The sequence below is a fragment of the Mustela nigripes genome, chromosome 2 (genome assembly GCF_022355385.1).
Source record: "Mustela nigripes isolate SB6536 chromosome 2, MUSNIG.SB6536, whole genome shotgun sequence".
In the NCBI taxonomy this organism is placed as follows: domain Eukaryota; kingdom Metazoa; phylum Chordata; class Mammalia; order Carnivora; family Mustelidae; genus Mustela; species Mustela nigripes.
In genome coordinates this window covers 145,985,121-146,009,883 of record NC_081558.1, presented here as the reverse complement: position 1 = coordinate 146,009,883, position 24,763 = coordinate 145,985,121, and the positions used below count along the sequence as shown (strand labels likewise).

The following is a 24,763-nucleotide window of genomic DNA, read 5'->3' as shown; positions in this document are numbered from 1 at the left end:
ATTTCAATAAAATAAGTAGTTACCAAATATGTTGGTTAAAGTTATAAACCTAATGAAATGGGATGACATATAGTACCTTGCCTATTGTTATTTTTACATTCTTTGGGGCTATAAATTCACACCTCTCTCTCAATAGTTTCCACCTTTCATATTGGTGTTTGGGACTCTGTTATAGGGCTAGAAATGAAGCTGTCCATAATAGATTAGGAAAGGCAGAATCCGAAAATAAGCTTGTGTTTTCCTAGCATAATAGATGTTAAAAATGTGCATTCTAGTATTGTTTTAATTATTATGTATGTTTCTTTTTGTCTTGGGTGTCTAGGACTGAACGTTCATTTCTGGAAAGGAACATGGTAAATTTTTAAATTTATGTGAATCTATACTGGATTTGAGAGATTCTCTAAACAAAGGGGAAAAAAGGGAGAACTATCTAAAAGGAAAGAGAAGACATGTATATCCTGATAACTAGATAGATTCTCAGAGCTTATATATGTGTTATAGTCCTGAAATAATTTAACATTTGCCATAATATTTTCTGCTTGATTGACATTCAATTATATGTTTTTCAATTTTATACAATCTCTCTAATTATAGTATAAGTAGAAAGATGAACCCTAAAGGAATCTGTATCTCAACTTAATAGAGGAATATTATTTTCTTTTTGCTCTCCAAAGTTTCTTTGGAGGACAGAGTTTTAAAATGATATGTAATACCAGTTATCCTTAGTGCTTATATTACCCTTAAATAATAAAAAGCTTAAAGTCCATTTTTCTATTTTTGAATCTTACATATGATTACATTTAAGTTAATCTTCTTTGTTTGTTTTCCTTTTATAAAAAGGTACTCTGTTACCTCTGTCAGATTATATTAAAGGATTTTGGTGACATTCTTGTACTAGAGAAACTACAAACACTTCTACAGGCTATGTATTTATGCAGCCACAATGGGTATAATCCTATTTTTATGAAGAATGGATAGAATTGACTTAAAAATAGAAATAGCTTCCTGAAATCACCTACATTCTATTTAGCTCAACTTAAAAAAATAACTTAAAAGCTTGTTGCAAACATTTAAATCAGATAAGTCAGCACAATCCCTTGCCAAAGGTCAAAAAGATTGCAGTAAAAATCCAAACAGAATATCAATTGGGATCTGACAAGGCAAAGGAAGTGGACGATTCAAATACATTTCTTTTTGAATACACATTTGCTCATTTTTGCTCAAGGGTCAAAACAGAATTATTCTGGAATAGAAATGGTGACTATCTGACCTGTTGTTTAAAGAGTGTTTCTAAACTGGTTTATAATTACCAAATTAATCTCAGAATATATTAAAAACCTATTTGCACAAGCTATGTACAAGTAAAAAAAGGAGCAGAGCACTTTACCTGCATCGATACAAAGCATTGCATAACAAGTATTTGTTTTTGTAGTTATTGTGGCTTTGGGAACAAGTAAATATAAACAGCAGGAAACAAAAATACAGAGCAGTGCAAGGGGAGGTTATCAGGGAGCAGTATGGTGACTTTAGGCGCTGAATCCAGCTTGAAGTAAGCTTTGTTTCCGTGTGCGTGAGAGAGCTTTGGCGCTGTATCAGACCTCTGGGGCAACCACGCAGCAGGACAGGGATTATCCCAGGTTTACTAGAGTCTGTGCTTCCCAATTCATAGAAAACTCGTCTCCCTGTCATATTCTTACATTAACTCAGTTCTCCATCTTCTTCTTTTTCTTTCTTTCTAGGATTTTTGGTCTTTTGGCTAAAAAGAGTAGCAGATGTTAATTCAGAACCTAAAAAGTATTTAATGAACACAATTGAGAAGATACCAAATGTTTGACATCGATAGATAGTAAGTAAGCATAGTAAGGGTAATTTTGCAAACTGAGTAATTCATTTTCCGAAATTGCTGTTTCTTCGTCATTGGTGGCCCTGCCCAAAAAGTCTTGAGCACAAATTGACTGTATTCTAATACAACTGCTACTCATTCATGGTCAAGTTCCTAATGTATTTCTGTTCTAACAGTGAAAGGCATTTATTCCTTTCTCCCTCCCTTCCTTCCTTCCCTTCTTCTTTTCTTTCTTTCTTTCTTTTTTTCTTTCGAGGCTTGACAGGGTTAATTCCATTTAGCTATAAGAAGACTATGCTCTGGTGGAAACCCCATGGTTATCAAAGACCCAGATTAGCTGAGTGAGGAGAGAAAGGAAACTGTGCCCTTCCTGTCTCTTAATAAAGCTAAGATTACAGAAGTATTTAATAACCATTGTGGGTTTTAATAGGAAATTGTATGTACACTTTCGGTAATTCGCTCAATCCATGGTTACTGTTGACGATTGTTTTGTGTAAGCTAGCTTAGATATCTAGAAAATGTTGTAAAACCAGGATCCTATTACCCATAGCACTGCTAAGTAATCAACTATAAAGGCATTAAAAGTTCTTTTTGGATATCTCATTTGCACTGAGAAGGGTGAGTTGCACCACGGCTAAAGAAACAACAGCAATTGTTTTATACGCACTGAGAAGGCAATAAAATGTGGATTCCTTATGTAGGTCCAAATGTAGCAGCTGGATTTGGCTTTATGAACCATGAAAAATAGTTCCCATCTGGAAGTTGATGTTGAATAAAGATGCAACAGTAAGACAGCATTTTACATGAAACATTTTATACATGTCTAGCACAATTGTTGGTAATTTCCAGTTAGAATTAGAAAATAATAATTGAGGATCAATGAGTTTGGTATCAAATACCCAGTACTTTCTTAATCTTGGAGAGAGTGTTTCATTCATTAAAAACAAACTAGGCAACAACAAAATTAATTTTCAGTTTTCTGAATAAACAATTAGTACTTTAATAATCATAGTTATACAATTATAGGCACTTTTTCTGAAGTTTAAAATTTCATTGGCAATAATGATGAATTCTTTAGTTATTGAAAAATATATGGTAATGTGTACAATCCGCGCCTTCATTCTACAGCACGTTTTAAAATGTTAGTTCTGTCTTTAAATAAATTTTTGTCAAACATTACATGTAACTAGTATTTGAAATCATATATCTGACCTGGACCTTTTTGGGTTATTGTACTATCCTCAAGCTTTTGCAGAAAAACATTCTCAAATAAAAAATAAACATAGAACCATAAATCCAATTTTATAAGATTGAAATAATGCTTGTCAGCGTGTTCCAATCTCCCCCTGAATTTATTATGTAAATTGATCAAAATTATTGCTTACTGCCAACTCTTTTTAGTAGATGTTTTGCATTTAGCAAGGACAGACATAATTTGTGCCCTTTTGGCAGTTGTTTTCACCACATTAAAATTGAGAAACTGAGCAGATAATCAGATTGTCCACAATGTTTATAGGTTATCATGCATCATTTTATATGTGTTAATCCAATATATAAGATGTAAATTAAAAAATAGTACTGTTTTTGTTTTTGCCTATTGGTTCTTTAAAACAGATAAAGATTTTAAATTTACAGTAGAGTCTCAGTCTTTTTCTCTTTTTTTAAAACTGTAAACTTTTGAATTACTTAGTCAGATAAAACAATGACTGCTTTAGTATATCTGCAAATTTAAAAATAATTTGTGACATATTTTGAAGTTCATTGAAAAGGCAATAAAACAGGAAAGGATAGAAACACAAATAGAAGGCGTCAATCTATTAAAATATATTAAAACTTGACAAAACTTACTAGAAAACATTGTCCTAAACTTCCTGCTTTTCCTTAAATGCTTATTTCTAAATTCATCTATTAAAAAAAAAAAAGAATTGGGACGCCTGGGTGGCTCAGTTGGTTAAGCAGCTGCCTTCGGCTCAGGTCATGATCCCAGCGTCCTGGGATCGAGTCCCACATCAGGCTCCTTGCTCCACAGGGAGCCTGCTTCTCCCTCTGACTCTTCCTTCCACTCTGTCTACCTGTGCTCGCTCTCACTCACTCTCTCTCTGACAAATAAATAAATAAAATCTTTAAAAAAAAAAAAAAGAATTGATATGTGTAGGGGTGCCTAGATGGCTCAATTGGTAGAGCATGTGAATGTTGATTTTTGGGGTCATGAATTCCAACCCCATGTCAGGTGGAAGGCTTACTTAAAAATATAAAAAATTATAATTGATGTGTGTCTTGAGTTCTATCTCTGTGAAATAAAAGCCAAACTACCAGAGACTCTACACTATATTCTATCGTGGTAACTGTCTATCATATTGATTTGTTAGCCTCCTGCTTTCTGCTAAGCCCAAAGCTCTACAGTTCAAAATTTGTAAACTACAAAATATTATTTCTGACTCTTTAAACATTGTATGATTAAAATTTGAAAGATAAATGAATGTTAGTAATTATAGAGAAATATTTTTTATTTCCCAAACGAATTAAGCATGAATTCTTTTTTTTTCTTTTGAAGATTTTATTTATTTACTCAACAGAGAGAGAGAGAGATCACAAGTAGGCAGAGAGACAGGCAGAGAGAGAGGGGGAAGCAGGCTCCCTGCTGAGCAGACAGCCTGATGTGGAGCTCAATCCCAGGACCCTGAGATCACGACCTGAGCTGAAGGCAGAGGCCCAACCCACTGAGCCACCCCGGTGCCCCAAGCGTGATTTCTTTTAAAAAAGTGGAAAGAGAATCCTTTTTCCAATTGTCTGTCTTTCTTTCTTTCTTTCTTTCTTTCTTTCTTTCTTTCTTTCTTTCTTTTAAGAGGTGGGAGGAACAGAGGGAGAGGGAGAGAGAGAATCTCAAGCAGATGCCACTCCCAGTGCAGAGCTCGATACAAGGCTTGAACTCACAACCCTGAGATTGTGACTTGAGTCAAAATCAAGAGTTGGACACTTAATTGACTGAGCCACTGAGGGATCTCTCCAGTTATTATATCTCTCCTTCCTCTCTAGAATCACATTATTCATGCGTTTACAGAGGTGGGCCAAATGTTTTTACACCCAGTGTTTTATCTCCAAACCACACCCAATTTGAAGATGCAGCTGAAATTGAACTATTCCATAAAGCCTCTCTTGATTTCCTTCATTGCAGTTCTTTTCATTTTTAAACTTGCAGAACGGAGATCATCTCAATAATTCCTTGGAAGACTATATATACATGTATATATATGTGGCATTTTACATATATATGCATATATATGATATTATATATGTAGCTTTGACTTTGTATCTATAATCTTCTACTCTAGATGGTAATGCAAGTAAATTTTCTAACTCTAAGTGCATCATACCTTCTTTAAAACAAACATAACATTTTCACAGTTTAATAGCCCGTAATTCACAGCTTTGTATGATAGGCACCCAATAATAAATAAATATTTTGTTGCTTCTCTATCCTTGGCAAAGCATTGCATCAGTGATTGTCAGCTAGGGGTGATTTTGCCCCTTGGTGGACATTTGACATTGTTGGGAGACATTTAGCTTCTTATAATGGGGGTCATACTCTAACAGAAACTCACTAGGTACTGTTTTCCACCTATTTTTTTTCCTTCTGGGATTTTGGGTCATTTGGCAAAAAAGAGTGGACCTAAGACAACAAAAAATTATACAGCCCAAAGTTTCAAAGATGTCAACATTGAGAAACACTGCTTCACATCAAATCCCTTAGTCACACAGTTGAACAGAAATTCAAAAAGATTCTTTTGTAGAGAAATAAAATCTTTTTAAAAATTTAACTATTGTATATGATTTTTTCTTTGTCAAGAATTTTTATTAATTTTCACCTGCAATGTGAAATATTAGGCATTTTTTTTCACATAGAAATTGTATTATCTTTTTTCCTCAGTATTTACTTAATGAACATACATTTCATTATATAGATTTCACCATTTTGCCAAATAGTTTTTTTGTTTTTTGTTTTGTTTTCTGGTTGGAAAGCAGAGATTCAGGAAGAGCAAGAACAGTAGAAAAATCATAGAAATCATGTGTTTCACTAGGCAGAAGGCAAATAAAAGTTGAGCCAGTGTCTTAATTTTTTGTATTTGAGAAACATGACTGATTTCAATATTTAAAGGGCAGATAATATTTTACCTGCTTTTCCTTCCCCAACTTGAACTCTATATCTATTTTTACTTTCTTCTATCTTCTCTCTTTGGTAAATTTGCAGCAAAGATTCCATTAAATTCAGTGGTCTTTGGGCCAATTCTAAGTTTCAGAAAGATCGTCTGGGATATTTTCTTCTGAGGGACTTACATTATCCCAGGGCAAAGGAATATTCCCTCCACCTGAGGACAGTGGTTGGTTGAGGCTGCAAAGCGCAGTTTTGAATGTGGCAGGAGGGTCTTCCTCATTTTGTTCTGGGACCCAGACATCCCTTCCCTTCTTCCTCATGCCCTGGGTTTTTGCTACAGCCCTGGAGATAGGACCTGTCATGACTACTGTAGTCCCCCAGCACAGGAAAATCTGTTTGTTGTTTTGTAACACAGTCCAACAAGAAGCGAGGGAGGGAAGGATTGTAATGGTATTCACTTCTTCTGAGTAATGGAGTATTATGTATTTTCTTTTCAATATTCAAAGGTCTCTTCCTTTGAGAAGTCAAATATCAGGAATCAGTTTCTAAGTTCATCATATAACTACCTTTCTTTCTTGGTTTTTGGAATACTTTTCATACTTCCATAAAAGTAGTTACAGAGAAACTTTAGTAATGGCAATTTTTTTTTTTTAAGATTTTATGTATTTATTTGACAGAGAGAGATCACAAGTAGGCAGAGAGGCAGGCAGAGAGGGGGGTGGGAGGCAGGCTCCCTGCTGAGCAGAGAGCCTGATGCGGGGCTCAATCCCAGGACCCTGAGATCATGACCCGAGCTGAAGGCAGAAACTTAACCTACTGAGCCACCCACGCACCCCAGTAATGGCAATTTCTTATCAAAAGCCAGGTACAAATTCTAGCCAGTGTTAACATTCAAAAAATATCCTCAGATTTTTTCCTTGAAAGTAAATTGTGAAAGCTGTGTTTTATTAAACTAAGTATATACTTTGCATTATATGATAGTTTTAAATGCTAGACCTATTTTGTATCCTAGAAACATCAATATGTACTTTGTTCGACTAGAAACATATTTTAAATTTCAAAGCAATAGACTTACTCTATATTGAGGCATGTCTTGGTTATTAAGATACTGTCAACAACAACAAAAAGAACTTTTATGTATCCTGTTCCACAAAACCATGATTTCAAAAAATAACTTTTTAGTTTCTGAGAAGCTATCACAAGAGCCAACATTCAAGAAATATGTTTACTTAGACCCCAAATTTTATAAGAAATCTCCACATCTATTTCTAAAATCTTGCTCAGTGTTCTTGGTTTATCTGTCATCAATTCTCTTTTTAGTCTTTTATTCTTTCAGAATTTATCTCTGGAATTCTTTATTCTTACAAACATCCACTTGTACTTCGAAAGATAAAATATTTTTGCAAAATTCTTTCAAATAATTTATTTGTCTCCTTCTCCCGTTATAATTTAATATATACTACAAATGCACATTAAGTTGTCTTTAAAAATATTTGTCTCCGTTTTGAGCTTACTTTAAAAGGGAATGACGAAGGAGTAACTGAAGTTGTGCTTTGAAGTATGGTGGCTATCATTTATCATTTTAGTTGGAGAATGAGACTACTGTTAAATTATAAAAAGTAATCCCTTATTGCTCATACACATGGAAATGACTCACTATTTTGCAAATCATCTGTCTTGCTCCTAGTGAGCTTGGTTTGGCCCAGTCAAACAAAAATTTGAGTGCAGAAAAATAATGTGGACATCCCAAATGCCCAATGGTACCAGACTTTCAAAAGAATTTAGAATTAGGTTGTAGATACACAAAGAGGTTGAGAGTATTTTAAATTATGGGGTTAGATTGAGGGTAGAGATAATAGGTACATATGGTTCCATTAAGACATTTAAAGACAAGTAGAGAAAAGATATATGTAATATATATTAAGCTAACTCCTAAGTTTCTTTTTGTTTTTATTACCTGTGGGAACTTCCTGCAGCCTAATTGTCTTTTTTTCTTTACATTTAACTCTCTAACCACACTGTGAATTCTTGAGGGCAGGGATTAAATTTCATTCTTTATGTTCCCTGGACTGGATCACCTGAAGTAGCAAGTACATTCATTTGAATATTTAGAATATATGAAAAAACTGAAATATAGTAGTTTTAGAAAATCATCACTGAACTTTAAAAAATATTAAGTTTTTTCAAAGCTACAGAACAATATAAAATGGTATAATAAACATGCATGAAGCCAACATGTACAGGTAACAGAGGCTGACAGTTTGCTCTTTGCTTCAAACAAAATACTTAAAATTCTTGGAACACCTGGCTAGTTCAGTCAGTGAAGCATGCAACTCTTGATCTTGGGTTGTGAGTTCGAGCCCTGCAGTGGGTGTAGAGATTACATAAAAACAAAACCTTCAAATAAATAAATAAATAAATAAATACAAGTAGTTAAAATTCTTTTTTTACCTTCTCCAATCTCCTTTGCTTCCCTTCCTCCCCATAGACAATCACTGTTCTGATACTGGTGTGTACACTTTCTCTTCATGTTTTTAAATACATTTCAAGATAAAACCTATAAATTAAATAGTTTATTGTTTTCATAATTAAAACTTACATAAATACATTGCACTCTGTGTATCCTATATCTGGTTTTAAATTTATGTTTGAATCTACATCTAAATTTGAAGCGTATCAAATACTATCTCATAATTTTAATTTATATTTGTATTTCTCTGATTTCTAGTGAGATTGAGTAAAGTAGTATAGGTTTATTTGCCTTGTGAGGTTTGTCTTTAGTGAATTGTTTATTCATAGCCCTTGTACATTTTTCCACCAAAGAACCCTAGAGTTATATGTATTGCCTACATTCTCTTTCTATTTGATTTCTTTGTACGTGTTTATAGTGCCTTTCCTATACAGGCATTTTAATTTGAAAGCAGACGAATGTATCAATCTTTTTTTTTTTTCTGATATGAGATATTTTTGTTTTATTTAAGCAAACTTCACATATCATGAGGTCATAAAATGTTTTGCCATATTTTCTTTTCTCATGCAAGAAGTGCATTTAAGTCTTTTCTTTCTGGAATTTATTTTAGTGTATGGAATGTGTTAGAGATCTTATTTTTTTTTAATCCTATATGGATTACCAATTTTTCTGGCCCTTTTCCTTGAATAGAACATGCTTTATTCATTACACTGTAATGTCACATGCCAACTATATGTGTGGGGTTGTGTCTGGACTCTCAGTCCTGCTTCACTATCTACTGATCATTTATATACAAATGCCACGTCATTTTAATTAATGTATTATACTGTATCTCAATATGTACTGGAGTAAGTTCTACTTCTTTGTATTGGTCATTCTTGGCCATTTTCACTTTCATGTGACTATTAGGATAAGCCTATTAAATTAAAGCGTGTTAGTATTTTGATTGGATTTGCATTGAATCTGTATTCAATTATGGAGAAAATGGCATCTGTATGCTAGTGAGTCTTTTAATGATGAATGCTGTACATTGTTCCTATTTTTAAAGGCTTTTTTAGTCTTAAAATTTGATTTTTTTTTTTGTTGTTGTTGTTTTGTATACAGGCCTCACCTTTAGAGAGTTATTTCTAACACCTTTATTGATTATAGTGGTTTTGTTAATAGGATTTTTTCTTAGTGTCAAATAGATAGGGGTTAAGAAGTCTGGGTTCTGGATCCAAGGACTTGAGTTTAAATTCTAGCTCTACCACACACTAGGTGTGTCTTAATTTACTTACCTCTAATTTTGGAACAATTACTAGCACTACTTCAGTAGTGTTCTTGTGAAGAGTAATTGAGATAATACATGACTAGAATATAATACTTCATATACTTGATTTATTAGCATTACTCCAACTCCTGTTATATCTCCTGCTTAGTTTTTGCTACTACAAAGGATGTTATTCATTTGTGTATGTTCATCTGTAGTTACTCTTGCATTTTCCTGATAGAAAATCACATCACGAATAAGGACTTGTTTTTAAAATCCTTACACCTCTCATTTCTTCTTGTCTTACTGTTAGCTAGGACTTCTAATATAGGCATATATATGCTAATATAAGCATAGTAATATAAGCATATGCTACATTTTTACTGAAACAAATTAGACTTTTAGTGAATATTTTTGTGAGTTTCCTCTTTTGGCAAAGGTTAATTACACAGAAGTTTTAACCTACTCTTTCCGTTTCTTTTGGGCATTTTGCAAACAAACAAGCCAAGTAAAACATCGAAACACATATCAAAGTTTTCCTTCTGCCTATTATGTTGTTCCTCTGTCACATTCATTTCCTTAAATTCTACCCATCTTTAAGATGGCCAGCCTAATGCTAGTCTTCTACTCTAAAAGCTATTTTCCTTATGAAGCCTGTGGCTTCTCCTAGCTGGAGGTAATATCTCCAGTCCTCTACCCCTTAGTGCTTCATCAGAATGAGAATCTCTCTTATTTGTACTCTAGATTATGTTACGGTTATAAATTTTATTATTGTTTCTACTCTGATTCTAAGATTTTTATGGTCAGGATCAGCAACTATTTTATTCTGAATTTTCTTTCCTGCTACTACTAGAAAAATTCTAGTCAATAAATAGCAAGTAAATAAATGAAAGAAAAAGTAATATCTGGAACTGAATATCAAACATGTCTAAAGCTCATTAGGGAAGAAGCATAAAAGCAGAAACACATCTTTATTCTTTTGTGATAGTTTGCTTTTTTTTTCTTTTAATTGTGTGGCCATGAGTATACAGATATATAATTGATATTCTGAAACAAAGTCAGAATTTGACTACCACTGTGGTTTTTGATTAATTAACTCTACTAGAACATGTGACACAATAGAAAGACAGTAGAAAAGCACCCTCATGGGGACAACCAGGATGCAGAAATAAATATCATTCATCTCTATTTAATAGAAAATTTAATAATCTATTCAGCTTTATTCTCTCCAGCTTAATCCAGGCCATTTCAGAAGTGATTTTTGGAGAAATATTTTTTAAGAAGTAAGCTGACTCAGAAGTTTGCATGTATGATGCTTGGATTCTTCCTCCTGGTTTTTTTTGTTTTTGACAGTAATTTTTTTTTTTTTTAACTGAAAGAACAAGTCCCTCATGCAAAATACATTGTAGTGCTCCTTATCACTATACAGTCTTTGAGTTCACTACAGTTGCTTCATTTTATATGGATTTTGCCCCTTTGGAATCTAAGTTCTTTACATCTAGACTGGTTTGTCACAGCAAATAGAAAATGTCTGGTGTAAGTGGTGGACTGTTTTCTCTTTGAGGAGAAATAGAACCCAAGGTTTTTATTCATGAATCACACAGAAATTTGATAAAAAATAAAAAATACTAAATATGTAAATATATAATGTCCTAAACGTAATCTCTAAGTTCTTAATGTATGCCGTCCCTGTTTTTCAGAACTTGATCTCAAGTTTATTTCTCAAAATATATCTGCAGAAGTGTGCAGAAACCTGCAGTCCAGCATCTGCTCCTGGAGGCCAGGCTTCCAGCTTGCACTGACTTTCAGGCTCTTCCTTCAGGCAAACACCTGGAGGCAATCATCTGCAGATGCCAGTCTGTAAGCAGATGTATATGGTAGGACAGCAGCACTTTTTGCCATTAGAACAGCTGGGAGGAAAGGAAAATAAATGTGTTCTGCTTTCCTTTGTGTCATATAAAACTCCCTTAGCGCATTCTCACCTGGAACCCATTTTCCTTCTCTTCAAGTCTTGGCTTGTTTTTGATGGGAAAAGAAACTTGCCTTACTTATCCTTTCAGGTTAAGAGGAAGTTTGTTCTTCCTTGACATCAGTCACCTTGGTTGAGATTGTTGCTCAGAAAGCATTCTTATATTTGCTTAAAATAGTCTCTGTTCCAAAAAGTGAGCTCCTTGAAGGGATTATCTCGGATTCTATAATTACTTACCACTGTATGGTGTCTAGTATGAGTTTAAATACATAGACACACTCATAAATAATTATTCCTGATTTATATCTCAGGTGCAGCTGAAAACTCAATGTGAATAATTTTATTTAACATTTAAAAAATATATCCTCAGGGTGCCTCGTTGGTTCTGTTGGTGGTGTGTGATTCTTGATTTTGGGGTTGTGAGTTCGAGCCCTGTGTTGGGTGTAGAGATTACTTAAAAATACAATCTTGCAATGACTGGGTGGCTCAGTTGGTAAAGCGTCTGCCTTTGGCTCAGGTCATGATCTCAGGGTCCTGGGGTGACGTCCCACATTGTGCTCCCTGCTCAGAGGGGAGCTACTTCTCCCTCAGCCTGCTGTTCCCCCTGCTTGTGCTCTCTCTTTCTTTGACAAATAAATAAAATCTTTAAAAAAGTAAATTCTTTATATATATATGCACACACACACACATACATACATATTTTTGGTTTACTGATGCGATTAAGTTGGGAAAAAGTAATATATAATTACATATTACTTTTGAGAAACGTACTTAATCTTCTTGATTTTAACATTCTTAATCAAAGTAATATGCTGACTGGATAAAAAAAATACTCAAATAATAAAGAACACATAATTAAAAAAAAATACTTGTTTTCTGCTCCACCCTTCTCTGCCTTCAATTCTCCCTAGAGACAAGAGTTTTTATGTGCTTCTGTTTAGATTCTTCTGTTAGTCAGCTCCATTAGTACCAAATAATATGCAAACACCTCTAATTCTTTATTTATCCAGTTAAGACATCAGTTGTCCTCCTAGCATGACAGATGAGAATTAGCACACACCAAGCCTATATCCTTCTCTCTCTAGCCCAATTTTACAATTTTTAATTCTTCTAAATATCACTTATAAGGGTGTTTTAAGAACATGTACATTTATTTTTCCTGGGTAAATATCTAGAAGCAGAATTGCTAGGTCTTATGATATTATTAATTATTGTTATTAATTTATAATAAATAAGTGGAATACTATTCAGCATTGAAAATAAAGGAAATTCTTCCAAAGAAAACATATAATTGGCCAACAGGCATATGAGAATGTGCTCAACATACTAATCATCAGGTAAACACAAAAACACAATGAGGTATTATCTCACATCCATCGAGATGACTGTTATCGAAAGACAAGAGATAATAAGTGTTGGCAGGGGTGTGGAGCAAAAGCGAACACTTGCACACTGTTGGTGGGAATGTACATTGGTACAGCTATTATTAAAAAATGCAACAGAGATTCATCAAAAAATTAAAAATAGAACTATCATATGGTCCATATGGTCCATATGGTCCAGCAACTCCTCTTCTGTGTTTATACCCAAAGGAAATGAAATCAGTACCTTGAAGAGGTATCTGTGCTCCCATGTTTCTTGTAGCATTAGTCATAAGAGCCAAGATATAGAAATAACTGGTCTGTCAACAGATGAATTGGTAAAGAAATAGATATATGCACACACATATAAATGTACATATATACATACATATGCATAATTATATATATACACAAATATACATAAACTTATATATACTATTCGGCCTTAAAAAAGGAGAGTCTGTCATTTGCAGCAACATGCATGAACCTAGAGAATATTGTTCTTAATGAAATAAGCCAGACACAGAAAGAAAAATAATGCATGGTTCCATTAATATATGAATTCTAAAAAAGTCAAATACACAGGTGAAGAGAGAAGAATGGTGATTATCAGTAGTGGGAAGGTTAGGAAAATGGAGATGTTAGTCCAAGGATACAGAGTTGCAGATATGTAGGATGAATATGTCTAGAGATCCAAGGTGTAGCATGAGGACTATAGTTAATAATACTGTATTGAATATAGGAAATTTGCTGAGTGGAGATTTTGGGTACTCTCACCACACACAAAAAATGGTAACTGTCAAGGGAAGATATGTTAGTTAGCTTGACTATATAATCATTTTTATATATATTTGAATATATATTTATATATATCATATTGAATATATACTTATTTTTATATATCATATTTATATATTATAATAACAGAGTATACATAGTATATATTAATATGTATACATATAATTTATATATAAATATATATTTGATATATATATCAAATCATCCCTGTACATCCTAAGTATATACATTTTTATTTAAAAATTAAAAATTAAAGAAAAACCTATCCCTGTTAAAAAAGATGGAAGAAAATTCTGACACATGCTATGTGGATGAACCTTTAGGACATTATGCTAAGTGAGATAAGCCAATTACAAAAAGACAAATACTGTATGATTTTGCTTATGTGAGATATCAAGAGTAGTCAAACTTATAGAAACAGAAAATAGAATGGTGGTTGCTAAGGAATGGGGGAGGGGGATATGGGGAGTTGTTGAATGAGTACGGAGTTTCAGTTTTGCAAATGAAAAGTGTTCTGGAGACATATTGCACAACATCGTGGATATACTTAGCACTACTGAATTGTACAGTTAAAAATGATTAAACTGGTAAATTGTATACAGTTTGTGTTTTACCACAATTAAAAAAAAAGTATAATGATAACATACATGTTACCAGAAAAGTCAAGAATATTAAATGAATAAAGTGTGAAATTAAATTCTTCACTGTCTGTACACCTGAGAGGTAACCAGATCAAACAGTGAAAGTTTTTTCTCTTGTCCTGAATTACTAAAGCATGGAGGAGTTATCAGTGATAAAGAAGATACATCTGTCCTTTAAGGAACCCGTGTTTGTAATGGCTACACTACTATCTGAACTTGGACACAATCAGTACTTTATGTAGTGCCATTTTTCTGGGTAACCCCACATAGCTTAAAAAAAAAAAAAGACAAATGAATATTTCTTAGTATCTAGAAATTCTGCCAGTTTCTCTATAAACAATATTTAACTTAATTTCTTCACAGTGTTATGAGTTGACCTTTCAAAAGACTTCTGTCATAACTGGTCCTTGTCATCATGACACTTAACACACTCTACCTCCCACTTGTTTCCTTGGGGCGTGGGCTGTGCTGTGTCTGCTTTTGTACCATTCTGTGCCTGTAGCAGAAGTTAGAACATGATACATATTTAGGCAACATTTGTTGAATAGGAGACTATTACTATTCTCATTTAAAAACGTGTGACACCGACTTTCAAAGGGGTTAGGCAAGATCAGAGAGCTAGTAAATGATGGCACTATCATTTAAAGTAAATATATGGTTTTCCTTTTTCAAACTCCAGCTTGTCTTTCTGATTTTCTGCTAAATAGGTTCCTACACTGTGAGGCTAGGGTAGAACTGGGGGCCATTGCCATACTAAATGAAGTCGTGAATATAGAATTAGGTACTCAGCTCAGTGGATTCAGAAGCAAAATTAAGTCTGACATGTATGATGATAACAGTTGGCATTTGCAATAACTTTATGTGGCATTATATACTCATTAATTAGTCTACATAATACTTCATTATGTGAGTCTTCATTACTGAATTTTAAGTACCTAAGAAACAACACTGAATTAGCAATTAAACTAAGCCACATGAATAAACAGACACAGTATAGCTTTCTATGAAGTCAAAATGAACATTCATGTTCTTAGAACTCAGTAATCAGGCTTTTCTTCATATTATGAAGAAACTATTCTTTTCCCTCTTCTCTAGAGAAACATTTCTCATGAAGTAGCTAGGCAATTCAATGAAGAACCCCAGTTAAGAGTTTTTTATATGTTAATTTTAGTTAAGTAATTTTTTAAAGTTTATTTCTGATGTGAGGGATAGTAGTTATTCACAATTTTATTATCCAACTTTTTTTTTTTTTCCGTGTAGAATTTCCATTCCCTGGCTATGAGAAAAAAAAAATAGAATAATATTTTGAATTACACATTAAATTGAATGAATTGAAGTAAAATAAATCCAACTAAGATAGATGTTTACCTCAATATAAATAAGTAGAGAAAAGGAAAAAAAATAGAGGCTTGGAGAGTAGAAACTGTACTTTAAAAACCAAATTTTAACAGAAGGTATACTGTGTAGTGAATCTTTTCACCTCCCTTTTCCCAGAGTTGGTGAATGGAAGGCAAACTTTGGAATAGATATTTACTTTGTTTCAGAAAAAAGATGTCTGCTAAAACTGGCATGTTCTAGTTAAAATGGGATTTTGGAAAAGGAGTAGACTATTCTACATGGTTTTTTCCCTCCTATAACAAAGGAGCCCCAGGAGGCAATTAAGCCCAGAGCTAGAGACTTAAGGTAGTGACAAACCACAATGGCAGGTGAATGGGATTTTCCTCTGTGAGTTCTGATTTTCTCAGGGCTTTCCAGAAGCAATATCTTTGGAAATCTGGAGAAGTTGAGTATTGCTTCTTCTGTCTGGGGTAGAAAGAGACAAATGAGAGAAGTCCAGGGCTCTGCCTTTGCATGAGAATGCTCTTTTTGTTCGTTTCCTCAGATGAGGCAGAATTTTTTTTAAATGGCTGATACTAAAAATAGATGTTACTAGTTCAAAAACTCTATAAATAGTGGCTGCCCTTTAAAAGATGTAAAAATTCTAGCTATTGGCTAAATAGGAGACATCCAGGAACTCTCAGGACCTTGTCTGGGGTTTGGCTAGGACAGCATCATTTCAGGTCTTGAAGCAAGAGAACATTTGCCCTTTGGAGGAAATAGGTTCATTAGCAGTTCCTAGAAGCGCACATAGATATGTGAGGGTGAACAGGACTAAAGATTACCCAGATGACATGGGAATGGGAAAAATACATCTCTTCTTGCTGTCTGACTCCGGCTTGAGATAGATGAAAAGATGTAACTGGATTTAGGGACACTGTAACTGTCAATTTGGCTGTTAATATTACTCATGAAGGGGGAAGCATGGACAAGAGAGATAGCTTTATGGCATTGTAAAGGAAAATGTAGTAAAAAACCTTTATAGAAATACCGAGGGGGATGCTTTCAATTGTGAAATACTTAAAAAAAAGTTGAAAACAGAGCCACACATTTCTTCTCTTTAAAAATTGCCTGTCAAGTTAGTGGTGAAGATGTGTGAATAAAATAAGCTAATTTGTAAGTAACTGATTCAAAACAGAGTGTATAGGGCAATCAGGTACAACTATGGTCTAGGCATATGTTTCACTGATATGTAGTTGTGCTATTCCATTAAGGTCAGATTTGTGTACCACTTCTGTAGGACTTTTTAAAATTAAATTTCAGAATTGCATAAGCAAAATTTGCTTTAAAGATTCATTTTAAGACTTCAGGAGAAGAAGTGCAGATGGGCAATACAAAAAGGTGTTCAACCTTTCTATAGAAGAAAACAATCAAAGTAATAAGAAAATTTTGGCTGCTAGTTTAGAAAAAAAATTTAACATAGATATTTTAAAGAACTGATATTAGCTTTTGCTAAGGTAAGGCAAAATAAGTAGTCTCTGGAGCTGCAGAACATGTAAATTAGTGCAATCTCTTTGACACTATCAAAATTTAATTTTTGCTCACCCTTCGATCCAATAAATTTACTTGTTGAAATTTATTCTCAGGCAGTGACTGGATAAGTGTACAAAAATGATTTAAATATAGAAATGGAAGTATTATAATTGTTGCAAATAAATAATCGTGTTGGTCAGATTATGACATAGTCATGTAATAGAAAAGTTTGATTATTAGTAATGATATTGCATATTTATTGACAAGAAAAGTTCTCTATAAAATGTTTTTGAGTGTATTATATAGATTAAAACGTAGCATTTAGATTAAGCCCATTAAAAATTACATTTGTATGTATTGAGAGAGTTTGGAATCATGTTTCCCAAAATTTTGAGTAAACTTTCCTTGTTAGTGGGATTCCGGGTGGTGTTTAATATTCTTTGTTATACTCTTCTGTTTGAACTGGACAATGAGTATATGTTTAAAAATCCACAAAACACATCCCAGTTTTAATTTTGTAAAACAAATCCTTCTTACATAGTGGAGCTATAATAACTTTATTTTCTACATTAAATGAAAGTGAAAGAATTAACATACTTGGTCATGTGCTCTAACCACCTTCACCAGCCCTCAGTGTTCCCACGGAGATGATGAGGTAAGCCATTTTATTAATAAAATTTTTATGGGGTTTAAAAAATCATTTTCATATCCTGAATGATACAAAAGGTAAACTAATTGAAAGATTTATGATGTATGTGCTATTTGTTCAGATAATGATTTAAACACAGGTCATGTTGTATTATGGGATAATAGCAGACTACAAACAGGCCTTTTATAAAAATTTAGTTTCTATGAAATTTAGTTTATTGTTTTGTCTCATTTCCCAAAGTAACACTGATACATTGTTCTTTTCATTACTATAATGTCTCCAGTAAAAGTCCTCATAATGAAAGTAAAGTAATATATTTTATTGTCTAATTTGTTTATTCATTCTTTTATCTTGGGAATTTATTTTTGATAAATAAGAGTAAATATCTCACACTGTTAAAGTATTGAATTTAGCTCTGAAGGATGGTTATATGCTAAAGAAAGTTATAAATGCAACTTATTTTTGATCAATCACCCCTAACCAAAGTTTAGTTTTAATAACAAGGCTAATACTATATACTAATCTGTATACCTTGAAGCAATGTGGAAGTTGTAGAGGATTTTCCTGTTTTTGAGCTTAGGGTCTTTCAGCTGTTACATCTTTGCAAACAATGCAGATTAAACATTCATTATCTTGTAAAAAAATAAAAACAGCAGAAAGTGAAATCACAATTTTCAAAAACAATTTCATATTATTTATTAATAAAACCTCCAATGCAGCATAATAGTAGGTTTCATTCAATATGAAGAAATTTGCTCCTATGTTGCAAACTATGCAAGCTTAATTAGTAAACAAATAATTCTGTATTTATCTATTCTAGACAAATAATTACTGTTCAATTTTTTAGAAAAAAAATTTAGTAAACTCTAGATCTTACATTTTTTTTTTGAATGGCAACTCATTGAAGAGAAATTCTACTCAAAATAAAAATGAATCAATTTGAAGTAAATGGTTATATTACATATGATGTAATGAAACTACTGAGTAAATCTACATTTTAATATTTCTGTACTGTATGGAAAATTTCTCATATTTTATTGGTAAATTTATTCTCTAAGTTTTTTCCCCTTGGGGTTTTTATTAATTATTTCTGTGTTGATAATATATCTTATTCTAATTATACCTTAACACTGCCTTCCAAAGAGGTTGGACTGTTTAGTCTAGATCCTTGGTGAAACGATTGACTACTGGTTTTGCATGAAAATAGAATGATATTTTCACTTTGATGATGAGACTAAAACAACAGGCCAATATAAACAGACTTTTAAGTTTAATTGTTATATGGGTGGAATGATAGAACAATTTTAAGGACTTAAGGACTGCAAATCAGTGATTTTTCTGATTGGTATTTGTTAGTGAACTGGCCAAAAAAAAAAAAAATCAGTAATTTGTTAAATATTCTGTTCATTAATTGACATGTAATTTGAATGAGTTAAATAAACACAGGGTTAATTAAGCTGAATTAACAGAAATGAAATGCTGTCTGAAGACCTTTGATAATATTCTTCATGGTTTTCTTTGACACTTAAGCTACCAGCAAGACTTATGATCTACCTTTGTGCTTTTTTTCCCATGGAATTCTAATTTTAGTTTTAGAAATGACAAAGATAGTAAGTAGTTACCAAATAGTTTTATGTTTTCACATGTGTCTAGTTATCTTTGATTTTATGTTGGTCATTGTGTTTGAAAAGCTGCAGACATACCTTGATTTACCAAGCCCCACTTTTTTGTGCTTTAGGTTTGTGGTAACTTTTTATCAGGTAAGACCATTGGCATCATTTTCTCATTTCGTGTCTCTGTGTGATATTTTGATTATTTATAACAAACTTTCCAAACTTTCAGACTTTTTATTATTATTTCAAATTTTTCAGTTATTACTCTGTTATAGTGATCTGTGATCAGTGATTACAACTTCCTGAAAACTCAGATGATGGCTAGCCTTATTTTAGCAATAAAGTATTTTTTAATTAAGGTATTATGTTGGTTTTTTATTTATTTTTAATTTTTATTTTATTATTTTTTTAGACATAATGTCATTGCATACTTAATAGACTATTGTATAAATATAACTTATATATGCACTGGGTCATAAAAAATTGGCTCACTTTATATGTTTGTGGTTGATGTCTTCCTCCATCCAAAGAGGATTTTCTTTGCCTTTTACTGGCACATGGAAGCACTAGCCATTCATGGCCACTTAAATCCAAATTAAGAGTTAGATACATTCTGTGATGCAGAAAGAATTGAAGATGGGCAGCTCTCCATTTAGAACTGGCTTACTTCGGATGTAACTCCTAGAGTACAGTTCTTTGAGTCTCCATCTAAGTGAGAGATTGTCAAAATCTTCACCTTTCCTAAACCCTGGACTCTAGGTATTGTCTCTTGTCCTAAGTGTCACCAAAAGTGTAGCTCAGCTGATTTCCTTCGTCTTCAGGATTGGGAAGTAATTTATAAAGTAAAGACAATCCCAGGGCCAGAATTACCTTTTTGAATCTTACTTACAAAATAAGTATTGTTCTTCAGTACTTTTAAAAGATCATAAAGATGTAAAATATTTGTAAGATATGAAATCTAGTTTTTTAGTTATTTTTAGAGACAAAATGATTCCAAATCACTCTACCATTAACTGAAGTAGAAGTTCCATATTCTTTTTTTTTTTTTTTTTTTTAAGTAGGTTCCATGCCCAGTGTGGAGCCCAACATGGGGCTTGAACTCATAATTATGAAATCAAAACTCAGATCAAGCCAAGATCAAGAGTTGATCGTTCAACCAACTGAGCCACCCAGGAACCCCATCTCATATTCCTTTTAGTTGTAAATATTCCATCATGTAACTTCTTGGGTGTTTTTCCTTGTGAAAGTGTGTGTGTGTGTGTGTGTGTGTGTGTGTGTGCATGTCTGTGTCTACCAATTTATCAGTAGTTATCTAGTCCTAATAGAATAAAAATGAATGAGGTTTTATTTACATAGTTTCATTTCCTGACTTGTATGCGTGTGTGTGAACTTTGGTACAGAGTTTGGTCTGACATTTGGTCAGACAGATTTGTGTTTAACTCGTATTCGTCATTTACTAGCTATATTACCTTGGGCTAGATAATGTAATTAATCTCTCTAACTTGGGTTTTCTTGTGTATAAAATAAAAACTGCCTTACATTTACTGAGATATTTTATGTTACAGGCATAAAATAATACTCATATTTGATAAGAATATGGAGACTTTCCTATTCTTTCTCCCTCACATTTATTTTGTAATATTGAAGAGTTAAGTCTTTGAGTAATAGGCATTTACAAGACATCTTTTTCCCTCCAGTAATCTCTTGATTTATCTAAAACATCCACCTTTTAAAATACATTATTATTGTTATTATTTTTTTTGTCCATTTCCCCTACTAGACTGTACAGTTCTTAAGAACAGGGATTATGCTTTGCCTCTCTGTATCCCCAGAATCTAGTACAACTCCTCATAGAATATTAAGTGCTCTACATTTTTTGAATCCACAAATATTTGTATTTGGTTGTTTCAAGGATTCATCAAATACCCTTTAGGTTTTGCATCAACTTGAATAACAAAAGGAAATGAAATATTTGTCTGTAATAAATATTAAAAACTAAATATTTGTAAGTGTATCTAGCTCCTAGAATTGCATTTTCAACTGTATACTACCTTTATGAGGGTTCTGGAATATTTTTCTATGTACCTTATAAACTTTATACTAATTTGCACATAGAAAATTTTGAATCTGATTTTTTCCCTTTTTCTTTTCTGTACCTTTTCTTTTTTCCCTTCTCCCTCTCTTCCTTACTTTTAATATTTTCTACTGTAAAATGTAACACACTTCCAGAAAAGTGCATTCAATAGTTACATATATTTGATGAATAATTATTAAACAAGCATGTATGTAACTACAACCTCTGTCAAAATAAATAGGATGCTTGTATTTTGCTTCTTTTGCTCAATATTATGTTTATGAATTCTTTCATGGTATGTTGAATAGCTCTAGTTCATTTATTTTATTGCTATATGGCATTTCATAGTACATTTTTCTCATCCATTATACTACTGAGGGATCATTATTTCTAGTATTTAGTTATTCAGAATATTGCTAATGTGAACATTCTTGTATACGCCTCTGATACATGATCACTTTAGTCTCTTTAGTGAACAGAGAATAAGAGTAAATATTTCTAGATCATATTATACAGTATCTTTAGCCAGAGTAGATATAGGAAACTGCATTTTGATGTGATATACGATTTTATATTCCCATCATAGTGTATGAATGTTCCCAGATACTGCAAATTCTTTTAGTGTTAAAGATTTCTTTAGAAGATTTTTATTTATTTGTTTGTTTGTTTGTTTAAGAGAGAGAGAAAGAAATAGAGAGCACATAGTTTATCTCATTTAACTGTCAATTGGCATTTTCAAAGAATTTAATCTGATTGAACTCCTTTGCATGTTTTTATTGTATATTAGGATATTGTTCTTCTGAGGAGTGCCTGTTGTCTATTACTCATTTTTAAAAAATTGTGTTATTTGTCTCTTTCTTATTTTTATGTAGAATTCTAAACATTTGTCTCTTGTGTTACAAGTATGTTTTCCCAGTCTGAATTTTTTCTTTAACTGTCTTGATTTTTTTTTTTTGTCTGTGGGTTTTTAAAATTTATTTAAATTTTAGTTAACATACAGTGCAATATTAGCTTCTGGAGTAGAATTCTGTGATTCATCACCCAGTGATACAACACCCAGTGTTCATCAAACCAGTGCCCTCTTTAAGACCCTTCACCCATCTAGTGCACCCCCTACCCACCTCCCTCCATCAACCTTCAGTTTGTTCTCTATTGTTAAGAGTCTCTTAGGGCTTGTTTCCCCTCTCTCCTTTTTTTGTTTTCCCTCCTTCCATAAGTTCATCTGTTTTCTTTCCTAAACTCCATATATGAGTGGGATCATATGGTACTTGTTTTTCTCTGACTGGATTATTTCACTCAGCATAATACACTCTAGCTCATCCACATCATTGCAAGTGGCAAGATTTCATTCTTTTTTTATGGCTGGGTAATATTCCACTATATATACATATCACAACTTCTTTACCCATTCATCAGTCACTGGACATTTGGGCTCTCTCCATAGTTTGGCTATTGTTGATAATGCTGCTATAAACATCAGTGTGCATGTACCCCTTCAAATCCATATTTTTTATTCTTTGGGTAAATACATAGTAGTGCAGTTGTTGGATCATAGGGCAATTCTATTTTTTAACTTTTTGAGGAAACTCCAAAACATCTTCCAGAGTGGTTGCACCAGTTTTCATTCCCACCAACAATGCAAGAAGATTCTTCTTTCTCTGGATCCTTGCCAACATCTGTTGTTTCTTACATCATTAATTTTAGCCATTCTCAGAGGTGTGAGGTGGTATCTCATTATAGTTTTGATTTGAATTTCCCTGATGATGAGTAGTGTTGAGCATCTCTTCATGTGTCTGAAAGTCATCTGGATATCTTCTCTGGAAAAGTTTCTACTCATGTCTTCTGCCCATTTCTTAAATGGATTTGTCTTGATATTTTTTGGATAAGCAGAAGAAATTCATTTTAATGAAGTCAAATTTATTAATCTTGTTCTTTATAGCTAAGGCTTTGTGTCTTAAGAAGTATTGCCTACCCTGAGGTCAAAAGATATTCTCTTATACTATCCTTCATATATCTTTCAATTTTGTTATTCAACTTTAGATTTTTAAACTACTTGGAATTTATTTTCATGTATAGTGTGATTCATAGGTTCAATTTTATTTTTTTTCCAATATGGATATCCAATTTTTAAGCAACTCTTTTTTTTTTTTTAAAGATTTTATTTATTTATTTGACAGACAGAGATGACAAGTAGGCAGAGAGGCAGGCAGAGAGAGAGGAGGAAGCAGGTTCTCTGCTGAGCAGAGAGCCCGATGTGGGGCTCGATCCCAAGACCCTAAGATCATGACCTGAAGGCAGAGGCTTTAACCCACTGAGCCACCCAGGTGCCCCCAATTTTTAAGCAACTCTTAATGTGGTGCTTCACAGATACGTTAGATTATCATCATCATTATTAAAAGGGACATTTCATGGCATATTACTCTAAAATTTCTTCAATGTATCCCAAAAGGTTTGATAATTTTTGGGGGGTAAATTTCCCTATAGAGGTTTTGTGCAACTTTTATTTGATTTAATTCTAGATACTTGATATTTTTATTTTTTTTAAGGTTGTACTTATTTATTTGTCAGAGAGAGAGAGAGAGAGCACAAGAAGGGGGAGCTATAGACAGAGGGAGAAGCAGGCATACTACTAATTAAGGAGACAGATGAGAGACTTGATCCCAGAACCCTGTGATCATGCATGACCTGAGCCACCCATATATCCTTTTTATTCTGTTTTAAATGGAATGTTCAGCATTTTATTTTAAGAAGGCTCAGTTCTGTTCCTAGTGTGTACAAATTTTTATCATCAATGGCTTTTGAATTTTATTAGTGCTTTCTCTGCATTTATGGAGCTAATAATATATTTACCCCATTTTAATTTATTTTTTATTTTATTTTATTTTGTTTTTTTAAGATCTTATTTATTTATTTGACAAGAGATCACAAGCAGGCAGAGAGGCAGGCAGAGAGAGAGGAGGAAGCAGGCTCCCCACTGAGCAGAGAGCCGATGCAGGGCTCCATCCCAGGTCCCCGGGATCATGACCTGAGCCAAAGGCAGAGGCTTAACCTACTGAGCCACCCAGGTGTCCCTATCCCATTTTAGTAGTGAAT

At 33.1% G+C, this 24,763-nt stretch overlaps 1 long non-coding RNA gene across 3 annotated transcripts in view; it reads left to right on the top strand.

Moving 5' to 3' along the window:
• Positions 1-24,763, top strand: part of LOC132012149 (uncharacterized) — a 248,871-nt gene that overhangs the window by 90,610 nt on the left and 133,498 nt on the right. The gene's annotated exons all lie outside the window — the stretch shown is intronic.